This window comes from Solenopsis invicta, chromosome 4 (genome assembly GCF_016802725.1).
Source record: "Solenopsis invicta isolate M01_SB chromosome 4, UNIL_Sinv_3.0, whole genome shotgun sequence".
Classification (NCBI taxonomy): Eukaryota; Metazoa; Arthropoda; class Insecta; order Hymenoptera; family Formicidae; genus Solenopsis; species Solenopsis invicta.
This window is the reverse complement of record NC_052667.1, coordinates 16,207,152-16,228,656: the sequence shown is the minus strand read 5'-3', so window position 1 is coordinate 16,228,656 and position 21,505 is coordinate 16,207,152.

The window sequence follows — 21,505 nt, the reverse complement described above, 5'->3', positions numbered from 1 at the left end:
TACACGACGGAAGCATCTCAAGACACGCAAAGACATGCAAAACACGTTGAAGTGTATAAAACAAGAAAATTCAAAAAGAACACTGGCGTCGCCGCACTTAGGCGGGAGATTAACAGGGAGCGATATGAGCGTTGTTTTCGAATGTCATTTGTTATTTTATAGACTTCATCGTGTTTTGCGTGTCTTTGCGTATCTCGAGGTGCTTCCGTCGTGTATCATCGCTGTGTATCGTTATTTGCGATCAAATGGCAGAATATAGTGCTGCGGAATATACCGAAATGGTAATAATGTATGGTGAAGCAGGAAGAGACGCAAACCTTGCTGCTCGCATGTACTCTGAACGATTTCCCAACCGAGAACGACATCCCAATCCTCACGTTATTTTGCGATGCATTCAACAATGCCGGGAAAGAGGATCGGTGTTGCATTCTCAGCAAGACGGTGGTCGAGAAATGCAAGTTCGCGTACAAGACGAAGAGAGGATCCTACAAGCGTTCGAGGAGGATCCCCGGAACAGCGTGCGTCGTGCTGCTCGTGCGCTGGGTTTATTACGAGACGTGGTGCACCGTATTCTACGCCGCAACGGATTGCACCCGTACCACTATTAGCGGGTGCAACAAATTTTTGCGCGAGATGCAGAGCAGCGCATTTACTTTTGTGAAGGTATTCTTATTACTTTCATAAAGTGTTTGCGCTAGTTATAAGAAATATTAACTGCTGGCTAAATGAATATAAGATTGCTCGCGCAGTGTCGGCGAAATGACCTTTTCCCCGACCGCATCCTGTGGACGGACGAAGCAACCTTCACACCGAACGGCGTGTTCAACTCCCATAATCGAGTATTATGGGCAGATGAAAATCCGCACGCCGTTCGGCAAGGATCCTTCCAGTATCGGTGATCCATAAACGTATGGGTAGGAGTAATAGCGAACCGAATCGTAAGTATATCAATTAAGAAATGCTCTCTCTCACACACACACACACACACACACACACACACACACACACACACACACAGAGACTCAGTTTTTAAAAATCACACTGTTACAACAATTTTCAGATTGGTCCTTATTTTCTCCCATTTCGCTTAACTGGGCTGATTTACGCACATTTTTTAGAAAATGTGTTACCAGCTCTTTTGGAAGATGTTCCCCTTTGCGAACGGGCGGAAATCATTTATCAGTACGACGGGGCTCCTGCGCATTTTTCGCGGAAAGCACGCACTATTTTAAACGAGCGCTATCCGGACAGATGGATGGGTCGAAATGGCCCAATTATTTGGCCGGCGCGGTCGCCAGATCTTAACGTGCTCGACTATTTTGTTTGGGGTTACATCAAAGATTTAGTCGAGCACAGGCGTGATGGTACGGAAGCTGAAATGCGAGAAGCGATTCTCGCAGCTTTCCGTACCATCACGCCGGAAATGGCACATCGCGCAACGCGCAATATTACTCGAAGGGCTGAACTTTGCGTACGAGAACGAGGACGGCACTTCGAACAATTCTTGCATTAAAAATGCAAGAAAGTGGATTAGGCCTACTGGGGATACCACTTAAAAAAAAACGCACCATGCTATCTACCGCAAGGTGGTGTGGAAATGATAGCACTTTATCATTTTCTTACCACAGCGCAAAAAATTACTTTTTAAATCGCGCGTTTCTGTCACGCGTTGTTCATGCATGTATGTGTGTATACACACATTTGTAATGAAAAAAGATACATTTCCATATTTAGATATTGTATTAAAAAATTTCATTTTCATAAGAAAACGAGGGAACGAGCAGCTCAGAGCAACGATCTAGCACCGCTCGCCGCTCACGAGTACCCATTGCTACTTCTCCCTCCTTGCCGCGCCGCTCGCAGGCCGCCGCTACTGCTGCTTTTCCCTCCTCACCGCACAGCGCCGCGCCTACAGCCGCGGCTGCCTACGTCTCGGCGACCGGCGGGCAGTCCTTGCGCGCGGTGATACGCGCTTATTCGCAGACTTTATTAATTTTTTTCTCGTTAACTATGGCAAATATTAAAAAATGGTAAAGGACTTTTTTGCTCAATTTTACTTGATCTATCAATCCACGAAACCACGGGCGGTGGTTACCTGACACCCTGTATAATAATAAGAGGAAGAGGGCCATAGCGAGCAGCCGCCAGTGCGTCACCGTGACCTAGTGAGATCTATTGTGACAGTGCCCTAACTTAAAGTTTCGCCAGGTCAAGGCTTTTGAAAAATCTTACGACCCGCCGGGGATCTAGCTCCCTGATTTGGTCAGGGGTGATGAGTGTCCCTCCCATAAATTTTTGTCTGAGATGGCCAACAGCCGGGCAGTCACACATGATGTGCTCGGCCGTCTCCATGTAAAAACGGCAGTCGTCGTCCTCAATTTTGTTAATTGTGTTGAGGTGGTATTTGAGTTGATAGTGGCCAGAAAGAAGGCCTACCAGAGTGGTTAAGTCTCTCTTATCTAGGGAAAGTAAGTGTTCTCTATAGCGAATAGGTAATGAACTTTTTGGCCTAGGTCAGTCCCCTAGTGTCGCTCCAATATGAGGACTTTAGTTCGTCCTCCCAGATTGTTAGGTGTCTTTTTATGTAGCTGGCATTGACCCTGCCCCAGGGCTCCGGTCCTATCGGAAGTGAGCGTGCCCCTTTCTTCGCGAGTTTATCTGCTTCTTCATTACCTTTGATGCCCTCATGCCTCGGAATCCACCAGAGTCTAACATGGTTATCCTCGGATAAAAGCTTGAGGTTAGTGATACATTCCCAGACTAGTGCAGAGTCACACGAGTAGGCTGTGAGAGTCTTGACCGCAGCTCAGCTGTCTGTTAGTATGTCAATCGTTGCGCCTTTCATACCTTTGTCTCGGTTGATCTTGGCGCAAGAGTTGATGGCAGATATTTCTGCTGGAAGATGGAGGGCGTTACTCCCATGGAGATCGACGTGCGGCAGTTAAGACCGCTGATACGGGCTCCACCCTTTGCTATTTTGGAGCCGTCGGTGTACCACTGTAAGGCACCCTTTTTGAAGGGGGCCCCTCCCAGTGCCCACGTCTCGCTGTCTGTATAGACAGCTTCGTAATTGCGCGCGAAGTTGAATTTCGTCTTCATCGCATCCATGGGGAGTTGAGCAATGTCGCATAAGCCGTCAGTTATGAGTATTCTCATATGATCAGTCCGATTAGTTGGCATAGGTGTAAGGTGGTTCAGTAGACGGATTGCCGAGTTGGCAGCAACTTTACGAACTTGTAGGTGGAGAGGTAAAGATCCAGAGTAGTCTCTAAAGCTGCAGTGGGGCAGGTTCTCATGGCCCCGGTGACACTGAGGCATAGAAGCCTCTGAATCTTTTGCAGCTGTAGTTGCGCCGCCCTTTGCTCAGTTTTTGGCCACCATACTGCAGCTGCGTAGGTGACCATGGGTATAACAATGGCCATATATGACCAGAGGATCATTTTTGGCCTAAGACCCAAATTCCTGCCCAGGAGTCTGCGGCAGGTGTGGAGTGCTAGGGCAGCCTTGGACTACACCTTTTTCAAATGGGAGTTCCATGTTAGTCTCTGATCCAGGATGACTCCAAGGTATTTGACTTCTGTTTTGAAGTCGACCACTGTGCCGTCCAGAATGGGTGCTGTGAGATAGAGCTTCCTTCTTCTGGTAAAAGGCATGATAGTGGTTTTCTTGGGGTTGATGCGTAGTCTCTTTTTTCTAAACCACTGCTGCGTGATGTTCAGAGCTCTTTGCATACTGTGTGAGACGATGGTGTTCAGCCGACCTCTGATGGTGATCACTATATCATCGGCATAGCCTTGCACCACGTATCCGTTTACTGTTAGTGTGGTCAGGAGATCATCCACAACTACCGACCAGAGAAGCGGTGACCATACCCCTTCTTGGGGGCACCCCTTTGCCGTGGTGATGGTTGTGGTCTCCCCAGCCACAGTGGCTTTGACCCTTCGTTCACTTAACATGGCCCTGATCCAAGTCGTGACAGCAGGGTGGAAGCCTTTTTCATTGGCCGCATTCTCAATAGAGTCATACGACGTGTTGTCGAAGGCTCCCTCTATGTCCATAAAGGCACACAAGGCTATCTCTTTAGCCTCATGGGCCCTTTCTATGCTGCTCACTAGTCGATGCAAGGCAGTGGTAGTGGATTTTGCCTTTTAGTAAGCGTGCTGGTTTTTGTGGAGAGGTGCATGTGACAGCATCTCATTTCTGAGATACTGGTACAGCACCTTTTCCATGCCCTTTAGCATGAAGGAGGTGAGGCTAATCGATCTGAACAAATTGGGTTGGGCACTGGACCGCCCTCCACTCTTAGGTATAAAGACCACGTTAGCCCGCCTCCACTGCTCAGGGATATACCTCAGCATAAAGCTGTGTTTGTACTAATTTGTAATATGCGGCAGCAGATAGACTAGGCCCTTTTGAAGTAGGGCCGGAAAGATCCCGTTCCCGCCCGGAGATTTGTATGGTTTGAAGGATGAAATTGCCCATTTTACCCTGTTGGGCACAAAGATGTGATTGACAAGTCCTTTGACTCTGCGGAGTTGGGGGTGATGGGGTAGCAAGGTCCCCTCCTCTCTTTTCGATTTGTCCTCGACAGGATGAAAGCCAGGAAAATGAGTGCTTAGCAAAAGTCTTAACATCTCCCCGGCGTCATCTGTGTATTCGCCATTTGCCCTGAGCAGATGGCCGATTTGGTTGGAGCGGTCTTTCGCAATTACTCTTTGTAGGTGAGCCGTAACAGGGAAGTCGTAAATGTTTTCACAGAAGCTCCTCCATGATTTCCTCTTCGACCTTTACTCAGTTCTTTATTGTAATCGGTAAGGGCCTTCCTGTATCGATCCCAATCTTCTTGACATTTAGTCCTCTTGGCTCTATTAAAGAGCTTTCTGGCCGAAGAGCGCAATTCCTCCAGGCCTTGATTCCACCATGATGTTGTGGAAGAGAACTTTATGTATTTTGTAGGGCAGCAACTTTCGTAGGCCCTATGAATGGTGTTATGCAGGTCGGTTGAGGCACTGTTCAGATCCTCTATGCCTGTTATGGCTACCTTGGAATCCTCTAATTCTCTCCTCAGGAGCTCCTGGTAGAGCGTCTAGTCCGTGAGCTTAGGGATTTTTATTAATTCCTCTACAGGGCCCCTCACCTCCAGATCGAAGACTATGTGCCTATGATCGGAGAGCGAGGCTTCCCGGGATACGAGCCAGTTGACAATTTTGGAGCCAAGCAGGGTAGTAACCAGCGTGATGTCAAGCACCTTCTGCCTGGCTCTTGTAACGAAAGTGGGTTCTTTTCCCCTATTGACTATATCTAGATTGGTTTGGCACAGGTACTCAAATAGACACTCACCTCTATAGTTGATATCAGTGCTGCCCCAGACTTTGTGGTGTGCGTTTGCATCGCAGCCGAGGATGAGGCCTCTGTTCTTTTCTCGGCAGTATTGGATGAGGTTTCTGACCTCCTCTGGTGGTGGGTCCTCAGCTGCATTCCCTGGGAAGTAGGCCGAGGCTAATATCGCCTCTTCCCATCCTCCATCCGTAGGTAGCATCACCTGTACTGTCACTAGGTCCCTGCAAGTAAACCGAGGTAATGGTAGGAATTTAACGTGTTTTTTGAGGAGGACTGCGGTCCTTGGCCTCTCAATTCCTTTCCCATAAACCAGCCTACCTGCATTGGTTGTTAGTCTGCGGACTAGGCCTCTATAGACATAGGGCTCTTGGATTAGAGCTATGTCTATTAGCTTGTCAAAAGTCCTGCACAGCACATCGGAGGCCGTTTTGTTGTGCTGCAGGTTAGTCTGCAGGACTTTGAAAGCGTTGGTTTAGAGGCCTTGACCGGGCGTGGGAGGGATACGGGGAGGTGCTTTAGCACCTTTAGCCCCAGTAGTCCTTTTCCCGACGCCCCGGCTTCCGACGCCATCTTTAGCTGAGTCGGACTGCTTCGAGGCTGCTGCGGCTCCTCTCTTTTGGTCCAATTTCCCAGCTACGATAGTGGGGGCGGGTCGCACCCTTCGGTTTTCCAGAAGTGGTCGAAGGGTTAGCCGGAGGCTTTGCAGCGCTCTTCGGTCTAATTCCTACCTGACCAAATTTGAAACTGGCTTTGTAGCCATTTTTCTTTAGGGTTTTATGGGAGGGGCCATCTGTCGACATCGTGAGATGTATGGTAGATCCTTCTTGCGTCTTTCTCAGGATTCTCTAGTCAGTAGTGCTCAGGCCTTTATTTTGGCTCTTAATGAGCTTGAGGATCCTCTCACTCTTGTCTTCCGCGCTGTCTGGGAAGAAGGCGTTGACGATGATGGCCTTGGGCAGGTCCTTTTCCTCAACGGCCTTTAGTTTGGCTCCCTCCCACGGAGAGAAGGTGCCCATGTTTTCCGATAGCCATTTGGCAGTGGCTTTGTCCGCACAGTTGAGGGCCATCCAACCGGCCCTATAGGTAGAGCCCAGGAATTTAGGCTTCACAGAGCCTTCTTCCTGATCCACAATTTTCTGGAGGATAGCCTCCTGAATGGCCTTCATTTGATCGTTTGAGAGGCACTCCTCCGGGTAGCCTTGATGGAGGTTTCACACTTTTTTGCCCTCTACTGCCTGTTTGAAGCTGATAGGGGCTGTAGCCTTTGGCGCCGTTGAGGTATCCCGGGGCGTTTCGACACTTGTAGGTTTTGGCCTCTTCTTGGAAACAGTTTCAAGCGTTGAACCGTCGGATTGGGTCTGTTTGGAGCCCTTACTCTCCGAATTAATTGACTGGACGGCTTGAATCCTGGCCCGATCCTCAGGGATCCCCTGCTTCAGAAGCCATCTTAGCCTCTTTCGTGCAGCCCCTCTGAAGCGTTTATCGCGCAGCTTGAGTCGTTCGACTGACTCCTGGAGCTGAGCGGTGTCCTCCACGCTGTTGCTGCCTTCTAGGATGGTCGTGGGGGCAGTTGCTTCCTCTTCTGCCTCCATCTCAGTTGATGCACTTAGAGTGGCCTCCCCCTCTTTGTTGTTGTACTCAGATTCCATTTTTGGTCCCACGAGAAGCTAGGGGCTGGGTGTGCCACGGCAGAGCCCCGCATGCCGCAGTAAGGGAGTTTTGAAACTGGAGGTCCCCTAGTCTCCAGAGTCCGCATGCTAGCGGCCGAGCACCCCCTCGGTCATGCAACTATGCTGTTCCACCACAGGTGGGGTTTTTAGAGAGGTAGTCTCCTTTAGGTCCGAGCGTTGAAGCTAAGACCTCCTCCTCACTGCCCGCGAGACGTGACCACAGACAGCAGTGGATGGTATGACGGGTGTGGTCCTATAAGAGGAAATCACAACACCCGGCGTCGTAATCCCCGGTGCAGTACTCATTAGCCCCGACACGACAGCTTGGAGCGGGGGATGGTTTCTCGACCTTCTCTGGTCTAGATCCATGGTGTTCTGCAAGACAGGGGTACCTTGAGGTAGGGGCTCATCACCCAGCACCACAATCCTCGGCAGAGAGAGGCTAGAATCCTGAGGTACTATATTACGCAGCATCTGCCGCTGGTTAAGGTTAAACTTACCTCCTATATATGTATATACAGATTTTAAAAAAATATGTATATAAATAATTTAATTAATTAAATTATTTAATTATTTAATTAATTAAAAAAAATATATATACATACAGGGTGATTCAAAACATATTGGTCCCAAAACTGGCATATTCATAATCGAATTCTGAGACAATTTTTCCTTTTGCAAAAATTTGTCCGGAGCTTACCCAGATAGTCAAGTGAGTTCAAAATGCCGTTATGTTGTTGTTAATCATTTCAGCCACTGATATCGATAAACCCAGGGACAAGGTGCTTCCTCAATATGTGTGAAATCTTGTCTTTACATAAATTCTAAATTTGATGATGGCAAATTGATAGCATTTTGATGGCATTACTTCATTATATTTAAAGAATATACGTATGATAGCAACATGATGGCAACTGTTGCCATCGGTTTGCTGTCCGCGTCTAACATCATATTGACAGCATGTTGACGGCATCTTTTGTTAAAAAAGATTAAAAAAAGATTGAATTCAAATTAAATTTTTAATTTTTGTACAAAATTAAATAACAATAGAAATTATTATTTATATATAAAAATATAAAATTTTATGTGGACATTGTTCCACACATGTAATGTTTGAAAAGAATGAGAGCGTTTACTTGTCTCGAGGTTACAACAAGCAGCGATTCTTCTAAAAATCTCACTGAAGTGTGAGCTAGTGAGTCGGCCGCGGTGGCGCCTAGATATAACGCCTGTGGCCGCACTCGACTCACAAAAGATTTCCCGCGGCATGGCCGCCTAGCGGTGACGCAAGCACTTATTTATTCACGTGGGTCCTTACACACATGGAGGGATCATCCAGCGGCGATGCGAGCGCTTGCTTATATGCTATCAGTTTGCTATTATGTTGTCGGCACGATATTTTATATGAAATGCGAGATCATCGCATGTCGTCATCTTGCTATCAACATGATACGTTATTAATCCTCACTATTTGCTTTTGAAATTTCATAAACTATTGATGGCTATTTGTTCTCATGTTGCTAACTCAGCTTACACAGGACTTCGGTGTCAGCAAATTAACGGCAACTTCACAATAAACTCGTGAAGTGCATTAGTTTACTTAACCCTTAAACACGTAAGTGGGTCTGAGAGACCTTATATAAAGTTTCGAACGCTTCTTGTGTGAAGACGAAATGAGATAGGAAGTTCGGACCAAGACGTAAAAAAAGTTTGAAATCTCCTCTTTCGATTTATATGGTTGATCAACTTTTTTGGTCAACTAAAATTTAAACGGCACGGCAGCAAAGTTTTGTTAAGGTCAATGCAACCCATATAGTGTGTAAGTGAAACTTCTTTTGTGAGTATTTTACATAAAAAAGCTAGTCAAAATACGTTCAAACAGGTTTGCGGATGTTACTCGCATTAACTCTGTCTAAAGTTGGAATACCATAAAATGCTGTAAAAAAGGGAGTTTTTCCAAAATATATCATGAAACATCAATTTTCAATTTTAGACACGATTTAATTAAAAATACCTTATATTTGTCTGCTTACATAAATACATTTTTTAATAGAAATGACAATGACATAAATGTTTTTATTTTTTGAAACGTTCCGGGCGCTCTGCCGATGATCCCAGTGTTGGCAGGAGAGGGCTCCGTAGTGGTCGAATATGAACTCATCAATGTCTTGAGCTGTTATCTTTCCCCTAGTTTAAACAGAGGAGAGTTTGAGGCGGCCTTGGATGGCATGGAGAGCGACATTCTAAGTCGCTCTCCTAGGCCAGTCGTGGTGGGGGGAGGGATCTCAATGCCCATGCTGAGGCTTGGGGCTTCCCTCGCATCGACACCAGGAGCCTAACCCAGGACCTAACCCAGGACTTTGCGGCGGGGCTTGGCCTGATCCTTTTAAATCGGGACCGGATCAGTACCTTCGTGGGGGAAGGGGGGAGTTCATTGTTGACATCACATGGGCTTTCCCCAGCGCCCTTAACAGGATGAAGGTTGAAGAGTGGAGGTCGGTTCTCTGGGTGAGAAGTCTGATCACAGACTCATCTCCATGGAGCTGGTGTCCCCCTCCCCCGCGGAGGTGCGCGAGCAACGCTGCCGGCAATAGGATGGAAAGCAATGGGTCCTTAAGAAACTCGACCTAGAAGTCTTCAAAGTCAGTCTCCTTGCCTCCACATGGCCGGAGGGAGGGGCTGACCTTGGAGTCGAGGAGGAGGTAAAGCACTTATGCGAGATAATGTCGCTGGCATGTAGGGCCTCCATGTTCCGCAGCAGGCCCATGGTGCGCCGTGCTGCCTACTGGTGGTCCACGGAGTTGGCTGAGCTCAGACGTGTACCGTGGCCGCCAGGCAGAAACACAGGCACGCTAGGCGGCCGGGCGTGGAAGAAGAGATGAGAAACGCCGTGGCGGTCTTCAGAGAGGCCAGGAAAGCCCTGAAGAACGCTATAGCACGAGCAAAGACCGCGGCCTGTGATGACTTGCTCTTTGAGCTGGATCGTAATCCGTGGGGGAGGCCTTACCAAATCGTGACGAAAAGGCTCTGCCCGTTGGACCCCCAGTTTTTCGAAGTAGTGGTGAATACACTGTTTCCCACCAGGGGGAGAGACATTCCGGAAAAAACCGGCTCTCCCCCGGGACGGACCGAGAAACTGGAAGTATCCAATTATGACCTTGCGACCTTTGCCCGAATCTAAGGTAAGGCAAAAGCGCCCTGGCCGGACAGAGTTTATGCAAAAGTTTGGGCCCGGGCGGCTCCGATCGTGGGGGAGGCACTTCGTGACGTGTTCACAAAGTGCCTCCGGGAAGGTACGTTCTCCAGGAGGTGGAAGAGGGTTAGGCTTGTCCTCCTAAAGAAGGAGGGCAGGCAGCGGAGAGTCTTTCCGCGTATAGACCCTTATGCATGCTGGATGATGCGGGCAAAATTTTCGAGCGCATTATCGCTAACCGTATCATTCGGCATTTGTCCCGGGAAGATCCCGATTTATCCCCCGGCCAATATGGATTCCGAGAGGCGAGATCGACCATTGACGCCATAAGACAGGTTCGATTCCTCTCGGAATCCATCACGGGGGACGAAGAGGTGGCGTTGGCAATATCCCAGGATATTGCCAACGCCTTTAACAGCATCCCATGGGGCGTGGTAGCGCTCAGCGAGCATCATCTTGTGCCGTCTTACCTTGTCACCGCGGCTAACCAACAAACTCATTACCGCACACAATTATTCACAGGTAATGTCGAGCACGCGCAACACCACAAAGAGAGATGAGAAAAGAGCCGCCACGCCAATTATAAAAAATGTGCGGAAGAAAGAGGGAAAAAAAGAGAGATCGAACGACGCAGAGATACCCGGAACACCCGAACGAGTGATTACGCTGGGAAACTACGAAGCAAGGAGAGAGTCAGGGAGACCAGCCCGACGCATCCCCGCTGACACATACCAACAACAATGACAACAACACAACACACGATGTGGAGCGTGGCAAACTTTTGTAAATACGTATATTTTAAGTTTTACGCAAAAGAAAAGCGCAATAATTAGTTTAAGTTTTCTTAAAGATTGGCATACCAACAAATGCCAACGCGCGTTAAAATTTTAAGTAATCACACAGAAGAAACACTTTAATTTTATATCTCATCAAATCTAAAATCACAAATCGCATAACGTTCGTTACCGCGCGCACGACCGAATCAATCAAACACAACAAATCATTTTATTTCACTTATTACGCTAATTTTAGCATATACTTATTATTTAATTTACGTTATATGTCATAAAAGCGCATACGCGGAAACGAGAAACGAACGAACATGCGAACAACGTGCATGATCACCGAACAATGGCGGACCAACAAACTGTTATTTAGAAAATAACGCATGCAAAATAAACATGAAAACAAAATCCACGAAAAATACCGTAACGCTAAAAAGTCCTCAAGGTTTGCTAATCATGCATATAACGCGCGACAAGCGCGATTCTCAGGCACGACCGTTACAACGGTAGGCGTATCGGTTACTACAAAAGGGGCCGTGATTGGCCGAAAAACGAAAAAACCCAACGTGGTGGGGAGAGAGAGCCTCGCGACGTTGGGATTGTCGCAAGAAGCGACAGTTGCTTACAGAGTCGCTTAGAGAGTCGATGGAGAGTCGACAGCGACGCAGAAATAGACGAGGCAGAGCTCGCCGCCTTCCCTGCAGAGGGTCCAGCGTATAGAACCTGTAACAGGACAAGGCGGCGGTCTACTACAGGGGCCACAACCCCAGAAATGTCGGGCGGAGGAGACCGAACAATAGGGACACATCTCCCCTGTCCCCCCCGCTCACACCGAAGCCGGCGAGGCTAATCCCCCCTTGACAAGGGGAAGGGCGTCCCACACATTTGATGGGCGTCCTCTCCCTGGCCTCGCCGGGAAGGGGGAGTGGAGAGCCTAGCGCCCCTACTACCTCCCTTGCAGAAGTAGGGATTTCGCGCCGACATTAGTGAGCGCGAGAGGGAAGGTTCCGATAGCGCACAGTATTATTGCACACAAGCCACTCACAACCACTCATAGCGCTTGAACAGAAGAATATCACTAGGCATCAGCCGCTGTGATTGGCTGTGTGCAATAGTACTGTGCGCTATCGGAACCTTCCCAGCGCGAGAAGACATAAGGCTCTCCGGCGGGGGCCGGATTCCTAGGTCATACCCCCAGAACAACTAGAGAAAGAGGTGGAGGGGGGGATAGTGTCCCCCTCCCCCGGCCTGAGGCAGACATGGCCTCTTAGCCCTGTCGGGAGCGTTCCATCTTAGGAGCATTTCCTCCGACGGAACGAGTTGGCCGTAAGGCCGGTGGGTCCGGGGAGCTCTGGAAGTATGCTGCACGCGTTCCCGGAGCCCCCCAGTCAAATAGCAGGGCAGGACACTGGGTTAGTGGGTAAGCTCCCGCCGGCGGGGGAGAGCTCCACATGACCACCAAGCCTCCCCCGGGGCCTGGGGTATGCGGTAACGCATTTCCCCTTGGTTACTAAAAAAAGAATCGGTGTGTTTAAGAGTTAATATAAATAATGCTTTTTAAAATGGGAAGCATCCATTTGGACACAATACAATTGGACACAGCCAATCACAGCGGCTGGTGCCTAGTAAATTTCTTCTGTTTAAGCGCTGTGAGTGGTTTGTGTCCAATTGTACTGTGTCCAAATGGATGCTTCCCTTTAAAATTATCTTTTATTTAACTTAATTTAATTTATGCAATAAAATTGAGCCTTAACGTAACTTTTTTAACTAAATTAGATTTTTATTCATGTAATTCGTAATGTAACTAAATTAATTTTATAAGCCATTAACTTCAATTTAATTTAATTAGAAAAATGATTAATTTAGCCATCTTTGCATATTGCAAGGCTATGATTATAGTTTACTTAATGCTACAAACGCTTCCAAGTATTTCTTGATCAACTCGTACCAATAGGCCGCAGCCTATATTGCAAATGTACAAGTAAAAGTATTAAATTCTTGTATCAAAATTTATAAGTGATTCAGGATATGCCTTAAGACCATGGATAATGACTTCCATAATAGATGCAGCAGAAAATAATCCAGAATCAACATATAATAAGAAACAGATGAGATGCCGTGCGTTAATAAAGCAATGCAATGGAGTACTCAAAATGCGTTTTAGATGTTTGTTAAAGCATAGAGTACTACATTATTCTCCATCAATAGCAGTGAAAATTATAAATACATGTGCAGTATTACACAATATATGTATCAGCGAAAATGTGCCAATGCTGTTGAATTTAAATGATGTAGATGAAGATTTTGATTTAGGAATGAATATTAATGGAAATAATATTGAAAATGGAGAAAATTATCCTGAAAGGAATATTTAAAGAATCAATCCTGATTTAGCAGCTGGTAGAAGAAAACAGCGACAAATGATAAGAAATTATTTTCTTGAATAATAATTTAAAAATTTGTTATGTTTCAATATATTCTACGTTTATATTTTATATATATTTATTTGTATAAAATTCAGTATTAATACGTGACAATATATTCAATACACTTAAGTCCAGTTGCATATTGTTTTGTCTTTAAACGTTTTAAACATGTATCTATCTTCGGCTTAATTATTATGAATGTTAATTAATTATATTTTGTATTTCAATAACATTAACAGAAGGATAAAATAAAAATAAAAAATTGTTTCCAAACATTTATTTTTGTAATATAATATATAATAAAAGTTACATAATATATAACACATTTAACATAATATATAACATATAACACTTAACGTATAACATATAACATATATCACATATAACACATAACATATATAACACATATAACACATTAATTAAATTAAGTAATCTTTTTACATTCACTTTAATACGCAATATCATAGTCTATCATAATTTTATAAAAATTGTCGAATCACATATTAATAATACATGTGTTTTACTAATATATATTTAATTGAATTGTCATTACGTTAGTGAGTTTTGCTTCCATAGTAAGTAAAAGAAAAAATTACTAAAGAAGTGTTAAATACAATAAAAACATACATTTTTAGACTAAAAATGTATTTACAATACATATAAATTATTATTAGGCAACAAAGTTCAACTGCATGTTTGATGCTTTTTTGGTTTTTTTTGTATTACAAAAAACAAAACAAAACAAAATAAAAATAAAAAAACAAACGAAATTAAATTAAAACAAAATAAAAATAAAATAACATAAAAATAAAAATTCTTATATTATTAATTGTATTAAATATGCTTTAAGAATAACTTTATTTGCAGTCTCATATATGTTATATGTAAGCAAATTTAATGAGAAAAATGTTGTTCTAAAATATTGGTTGCTTTTTCAGCAGCTTCAACAATTCTTTTTAGATACTGTAATTTATTTTCGTAATAAATTTTTTTCAATTGGTATGTTTTTTCGTAAATATTATTTAGATTTTCTGATACATCAATACAATTTTTTAATTGCTTACTTGCTGTATTTTTATTTTTTGCATTAAAAGGCGTTTGATTTTCCTTATTAGTGTCTATATTTTGTGTAGAATTTGAATTGTTTTGCAAAATTTTACTTTGTTGGAAGGATTTATTATATTGCACAGTACATTGTTGTTTATCTTTTTTAATTTTGTAACTTTTTGGTGTTTTATTAATATTTTCTTTTCCACTTACTATGTTCTGCGAATGATTATATTCTTTGCCTACATTACTTTCTTTAATTTGGGATGTTATGGTACAGTTATCATTAATTGCATCTATGTCATGAATGATTGATATTATATCTTCATCTTCATTTAAATACTCAACTTTCATTACTTCTTCCTGTAAAGCAAATAAGGAATAAGGAAATAAGGATAAGGAATAAGCAAATAAGGATGACTCAAATCTTGGATTAAAACGTCAAAAGCTTTGTTATTAAAAAAAAAAATTGTATTTATATAATACAATTTGTAATAGGACTTCCGTTTCCGGTAGCGAGAGTGATAGTCGTGTGTTTGTAAGGTGTGTTTGGTGAGATTGTGTTTTTGAGAAGAAGAAGGGCAGGATTGGAGTGTGAGGGGGTGAGGGGACGGAGAAGTAGCAGGTGGAGTTAGGAGAATAAGGGATAGGGCAGGGGTAAGGGAATAGGGAGACAGGAGTGATAGTAGGGTTGGGACGGGATTTGGAGGTTAGACGGGATAGTAGGTATAGAGAAAAGAGAGGAAGCAGAAAGGAGGGAGGGTAGCGACATCGGGCGGTAGAAGTGAGAAGCATAGCAGGAGAGAGTTAGTGCAGTCGCGGGAAATTTTGAATTGGAGTAATCTACTGAGTATCCAATATAATATCTTAACATATAATTTGATATTTTTACATTTTCTAAACTTAATTGATTTGTTTTCTTAGATTAAAAGTGATAATCTTAAATATAAAAAGAGTCATTCTAGTAAATATTTTAAATAGGAAAATTGGCAGATTAGAAGAAAGACGAGATGGAGGAAGGAAAGAAGGGAGGGAAAGAGAGGGAAAAAGAAGTAGAGGGGAACGGAGAGGAAAAGAGAAGAGTAGGAAGGCCGAGCAAGGCAGAAAGTTTTATGAGGGAAAGATCAAACAGTGCGCCACTGCTAGAATTGCTGAAGAGAGGAGAGAAAAGGAAGGGTGAACAGGGGGAGGAGACTAGAGTAGAGGAGGGAGAAATCTTTAAGAGGAGCAATATGGTAAAGAGATCGCCGGTAAGACAAGAAGAAGGAGGGCTAAGGGAGATATTACGGGAGGTAAGGGAAGGTTTTAAAGAAATGAAAAGTGAATTGAGAGAATTGAGGGACGGTAGAGAAGAGATGAGGGAATGGATGGAGGAAATGAGGAAAAGAGTAGACAATTTGGAGAGAAGAGTGGAGGATATAGAGAAAGGTAGGGGAACGGCGGAGAAGGTGACGGGAGGAAGGGAGAAGGATAAAGGAGAAGAGATAGAGCAGATGCAGATAAGAGGAAAGAGTGAAACGAAGGAAGAAAGGATGAGGAGACTAGAATTAGAAAGGGAAAAGGGGGAAAGGGAGAAGAGGAAAAGGAATATAATTATAAAGGGGGTAAGAGTAAAGGAGGAGGGAAAGGAGGAATTAAAAAGAGAGATTGAAAAGATAGTAGAGGCAACGAGGGTGGTAGCGAGAGTGGAAGGGGTGAGGAGGATAGGGAATAAAGATAAAGATAAAGATAAGGGGGGAGGGGTCGTGGTATGGGTGAGATTAGCGAGTGTGAGGGAGAAAATTGATGTGATGAAGGGAAAGATGAAGCTGAGGAATAGGAAGGAGTGGATCGTGGACGACTTGACGAAAAAAGAGAGAAGGGTAGAGTGGTGGATAAAGAGGGAAGCAGAAAGGAATAGAAGAAAAGGAAAGAAGGTAAGAGTAGGATATATGAAAATGTGGATCGAGGATAAATTGTGGATATGGGATGAGATCAAAGATCAATTAAGGGAATGGAGGGGAAGAGATGTAAGAGTGGAGGAGAGAGGGGGAAAGGAGGAGAAAGGGAAAGAGGTTTTTTAATAGGGGGGGGGTGGGGTAGGAGAGAGGGAGAAGGATGGGAATAAGGGAAATGGAAAATATGATAGAAGGAGGAATAGAAAAAGGAGAGACAGTAAAGAATATAAAATAGGTTTTTGGAATGTAGCAGGCATGGAAAATAAAGAGGAGGACTTTAGGGAGAAATTGAAGAAATGGGATGTGATGTTTTTGAGTGAGACATGGTTACAGAAGAAAGGATGGGAGAGGGTGAAAAGATGGTTACCGAAGGGATATATTTGGGAGGTGCAAGAAGCGGGAAGAAAGAGCAAAAAAGGGAGGGCAGTGGGGGGGATGATTGTAGGGATTAGGGATGGGATAGAAAGAGGAAAAGAGAATAGGAAAAGGAGAGAGGTGGGTTTACAGGTGAGTAAAGTCAAATTAGGGGGAGAATGGTGGAAACTAGTGGGTGTATACGTGAATGGGGATTTAGAGGAAAAAACGAGACAATTAAGAGAGTGGATGGAGGAGAGAGAGGAGGGGGTAAATATATTAATAGGGGGGGATTTTAATGCGAGAACGGGCAGAGAGGGGGGAGGTATAGGAGAGGAGGAAGAGGGAGGGGTAGGGGAAAGAGAGAGAAATTCAAAAGATGGGAAGATGAATGGAGAGGGAAAGAAATTGTGTGGTTTTTTAAAGGAATTAGGATGGTCAATTCTGAACGGATGTATAAAGGGAGATGAGGAGGGAGAATAGACATATACTGGAGGGAAGGGGGAGACTGTAATTGACTATGTAATCGGAAATGAGGATACGAGAGGTAAAGTGGTAAAGATGAAGGTGGAGGACTGGGTGGACTCGGATCATCAGCCATTAACGGTGTATGTGAAGGGGGGAAGAAGGAGGGAAGAAAGAATTGGGAAAAAAGGAAGAGAAAGAAGAGGGGTGTGGACGGAAGAGGAAAGGAAGAAATTTGAGGAATACATGGGCAAGAGGGATAATGTTTCGGAGGTGGTTGAGGAGGATTGGAGGAAATTGAAAAAGAGAGTGGAAAGAGCATTGGAAAGAGTAGAGAAAAGAGAAGAGAAAAAGGTGCGGAGAGGATGGTGGGATATAGAATGTAGGAATATGAAAAGAGAAGTAAGGGAAGAGTTTAAAAAGTGGAAGAAAAGAGGAGGGAATGGGGAGAAATATAAGGAGATGAGGAAGGGATACAGAGAATATTGTAAGGAAAGGAAAAGAAGGGAAAGAAAAAGATGGGAGAAAGAATTGGAAGGTGTAAGAACGGAAGGGGATGTTTGGAGGGTAGTAAATAGGGGGAGGAGAAAGAGAAAGAGAGTCACGGAAGGGATCGAAATGAGGGAATGGGAGAGACACTTTAGAAAGGTGTTGGGGGGAGTAGAGTGGAGGGTGAGAAGGGAGGTGAGGGGAAGAGAAGGAGTGGAAGATGATATCAGTAGGGAAGAAATAGCAAGGGCGGTAAGTAAACTGAAGAAGGGAAAAACGGCAGGAGGGGATGGTATCGTAAATGAAGTATGGAAATATGGGGGAAAAGAAATAAAGGAATGGCTGAGGGAAATATGTGACAGAGTGTGGAGAGGAGAGGGGTGGCCGGAGGAGTGGAGGGAGGGGGTGGTAGTGCCAATAGTGAAAAAGGGGGAAGGGGAGAGGGTTGAAGACTATAGAGGGATCACGCTAACGCAGACGGCGTACAAGGTGTACGCAGCGGTACTTGCGGAGAGATTGAGGGAGGAGGTGGAGAGGAAGGGGATACTCCCACCGAGTCAAACGGGGTTTAGGAGAGGGGTAGGCACAATTGATCAGATTTACGTGCTGAATTATATGATAAACAAGAGAGTGGCAGTAAGAAAAGGCAAGATGGTAGTGCTATATATAGACCTGAAAGCTGCGTTTGACTCGGTGGATAGGGAAATCCTCATACAGATGATGAGGGAGAGGGGAGTTAGAGAAAGCTTGGTCGTGAGGTGCGAGGAGGTACTGAAGGAGACCATAAGTAGAGTGAGGGTGGGGGAAAGGGTAGGGGAAAACTTTTGGACGGGGAGAGGGGTAAGACAGGGATGCCCTCTGAGCCCATGCTTATTCACGCTATTGCTGGCGGATTTGGATGAGGAGTTAGAGAGGGAGGGATGGGGAGGGTGAGGGTAAAGGGAAGGAAAATATACTCGCTAGCGTATGCAGATGATGTGGCAGTGGTTGCAGAGGAGGAGACAGGGATGAAAGGGATGATTAAGGCATTAGAAAGATACATAGAACGGAAGGGACTAGAAGTCAATGTAGAAAAGACGAAAATAATGAGGTGTAGAAGGGGAGGCGGAAGACAGAAAAAGATGGTGTGGAAATGGAAAGGAAGAGAGATAGAAGAGGTGAGAAAATACAAATGCCTAGGGTATGTAATGATGGCAAATGGGGGTCAGAAAGAACATATAGAGGAGAGAGTTAACAAGGGAGCAGTGGTGATGAGAGAAGTATGGGGAATAGGAAAGAGGAGATTTGGAAAGAACTGGGCTAGAAGGATGTGGTTATTTGATAGATTGGTATGGACGGTGGTTAGCTATGGGGCAGAAATTTAGGGGTGGAAAGAAAGGGAAAAGGTAGAGAGGATACAGGACAGGTTCTTGAAGTGGATTGTGGGGGTTGGGAGGTACACGCCGGGGTACATGGTGAGGGAGGAAATGCAGAGGGAAAAGTTAAGGGGGAGGGCAGGGTTGAGGGCATGGAGCTATGAAAAGAAACTGGGAGAAGGAGGGGGAGGAGAGCTGGCAAGGTTGTGTTTGGAGGAAATGAGAGACAGGGCGAAGGTAGGAAAAGTAGTGGGTAAATGGGAAGAGGAAAGGGGAGACTTTTACGAGGAGAAGAGCTGGAACCTAACTAAGATAGAAAAGATGAGAGAGGGGGGAGAGCTGAGGGGGGAAGAGGTAGTGGCAAGAGAGAGAAGGTGGCAGGAGGAGGAAAGATGGGAGAAAATTAGGGGCTCAAGATATAACTTATGGTATGGTAGGGTGAAAGGTAAGGGGGTGCCAGAGTACCTAAAGAAGGGATGGAAGGAACAAAGATGGCAGAGAGTGGCGAAGTTTAGGTTAGGAGACGGGATGATGGGGAATAGATATTGGGAAGGGGATGAAGAAAGGAAGTGTAGGATATGTGGAGGGGGAATGGAAACTTGGGAGCACGTATGGGAGGAATGCACGAATTGGGGGGTTGAAAAAGGATGGCAGGAGATGGTGGATGAGGTCTTGGGAGAAGACAGGGAGGGAGAGATTTAGATGAGGAGATTAGAGGAGATGAGGGAGGGAGGAGGGTGGTTGGGTGTGAATGAGAGTGTGGAAGGAAGAGAGGAAAATGCGGCGGAAACGGAGGTCCGGAGAATGAGTGTGGATGTATGGATGGATGAGTGATCTTTCTCTCTCTCTCAGGTGTTGGATAGGATGCGAGGAATAAAATTGCGAGGTTTAAATTTTGTAAGCGGAGCGGAGGTCCGCAATGTACTCCGCAAGGAATAAAGTACCATATATATATAATACAATTTTTAATACATTTTCTGGAATCTGCAATAAATCCACAGTAGATTCTTCTATTTCGGGATGTCTATCAATGCTAGTTGGACACATTATATCTAAAATTTTTTCTTCTTCTTGTGTCGTTAAAGTTTCACTATTTATTGTGACACCACCTGTTTTTGCTATTGATTGTATTTATACAATGTTTTTTTGCTTTGCGTTTGAAAATCATGCCAACAATGAAAAATTTAATTTAAAATTACTTAGGCCGATATTCATAGTCGATTCTTATTTCAAGATCGTCTTAAGTAATATCTTAAAATACTAATACAGACCTCTGATTGGTCTTGCTTAAACATTTAAAGTACAAAATTGTAACTATTTGCAAATAATTTATACTATCACAAAAACAATAACAATAACATTACTTTACAGTAAATATTTAATATTAAAAGATGATTTTAAGTATTTTTTATAAATTGGAAATTGTAACAATTATTATTTTAACACTAAAAACCGTTGCGAATGACACAGGTCTCCTAACCTTAAATTTAAATCTTTTTTCTTTTAAATAATAATCATTAAAAATTTTTTGCTTTATATGTTCTTACCTTTCGCCAACCTTTCCAATCTTTCCTTGTCCCGTTAACTGAATTTAAAATTTGTACTACGTTGTTCCACATTTATATAGAATCTTTCAATGTGAAAGATGACGAGAACTTTCCTTTTATCAATTGTGGATGCTTTTTCATACAGGGTGTCAGGTAAATATCGCCCCTGGTTTCGTAGATTAAGTAAAACTGAGCAGAAAAGTCCTTTACCATTTTTTAATACTCGCGATAGTTAACCAAGTAAAAATTAATAAAGTCTTCAAATAAGCGCGTATCACCGCGCGCAAGGACCGCTCGCCGGTCGCCGAGATGTAGGCAGCCGCGGCGGGCGGCGCGGCGCGGTGAGGAGGAAAAAGCAGCAGTAGCTCGGGGGCCGTAGCTCGGCGACCGGCGGGCGGTCCTTGCGCGCGGTGATACGCCCTTATTCGAAGACTTTATTAATTTTTACTTAGTTAACTATGGCAAGTATTAAAAAATGGTAGAGGACTTTTCTGCTCAGTTTTATTTGATCTATCAATCCACCAAACCAGGGGCGGCATTTATCTAACACCCTGTATATTCAATTAACAAAGTTCTCTGTTGTGATGTTTGCACTTTGCTTTTTCTTTTCTAAATTATCTATCTAAAATAAAGAATAATATAAAGATTTATTCATATAATATAAATAAAATTTCAGAACATGTGCTATAAGAACATACATTTTATAAACACATTTCGAATCTTTATTTTGAAGTATCATACAATATATTAAATAGAATATAATAGAACGACTTAATTTAGGCTAATTTCTTGAAAAATATGAATTTTCTTAAAAATGTTTAAGTCAAATTAATTACCTTTTCAATCGCTATAATGTGAAACGTTAACCTTTATAAACACTATTGCGCAATACACTTT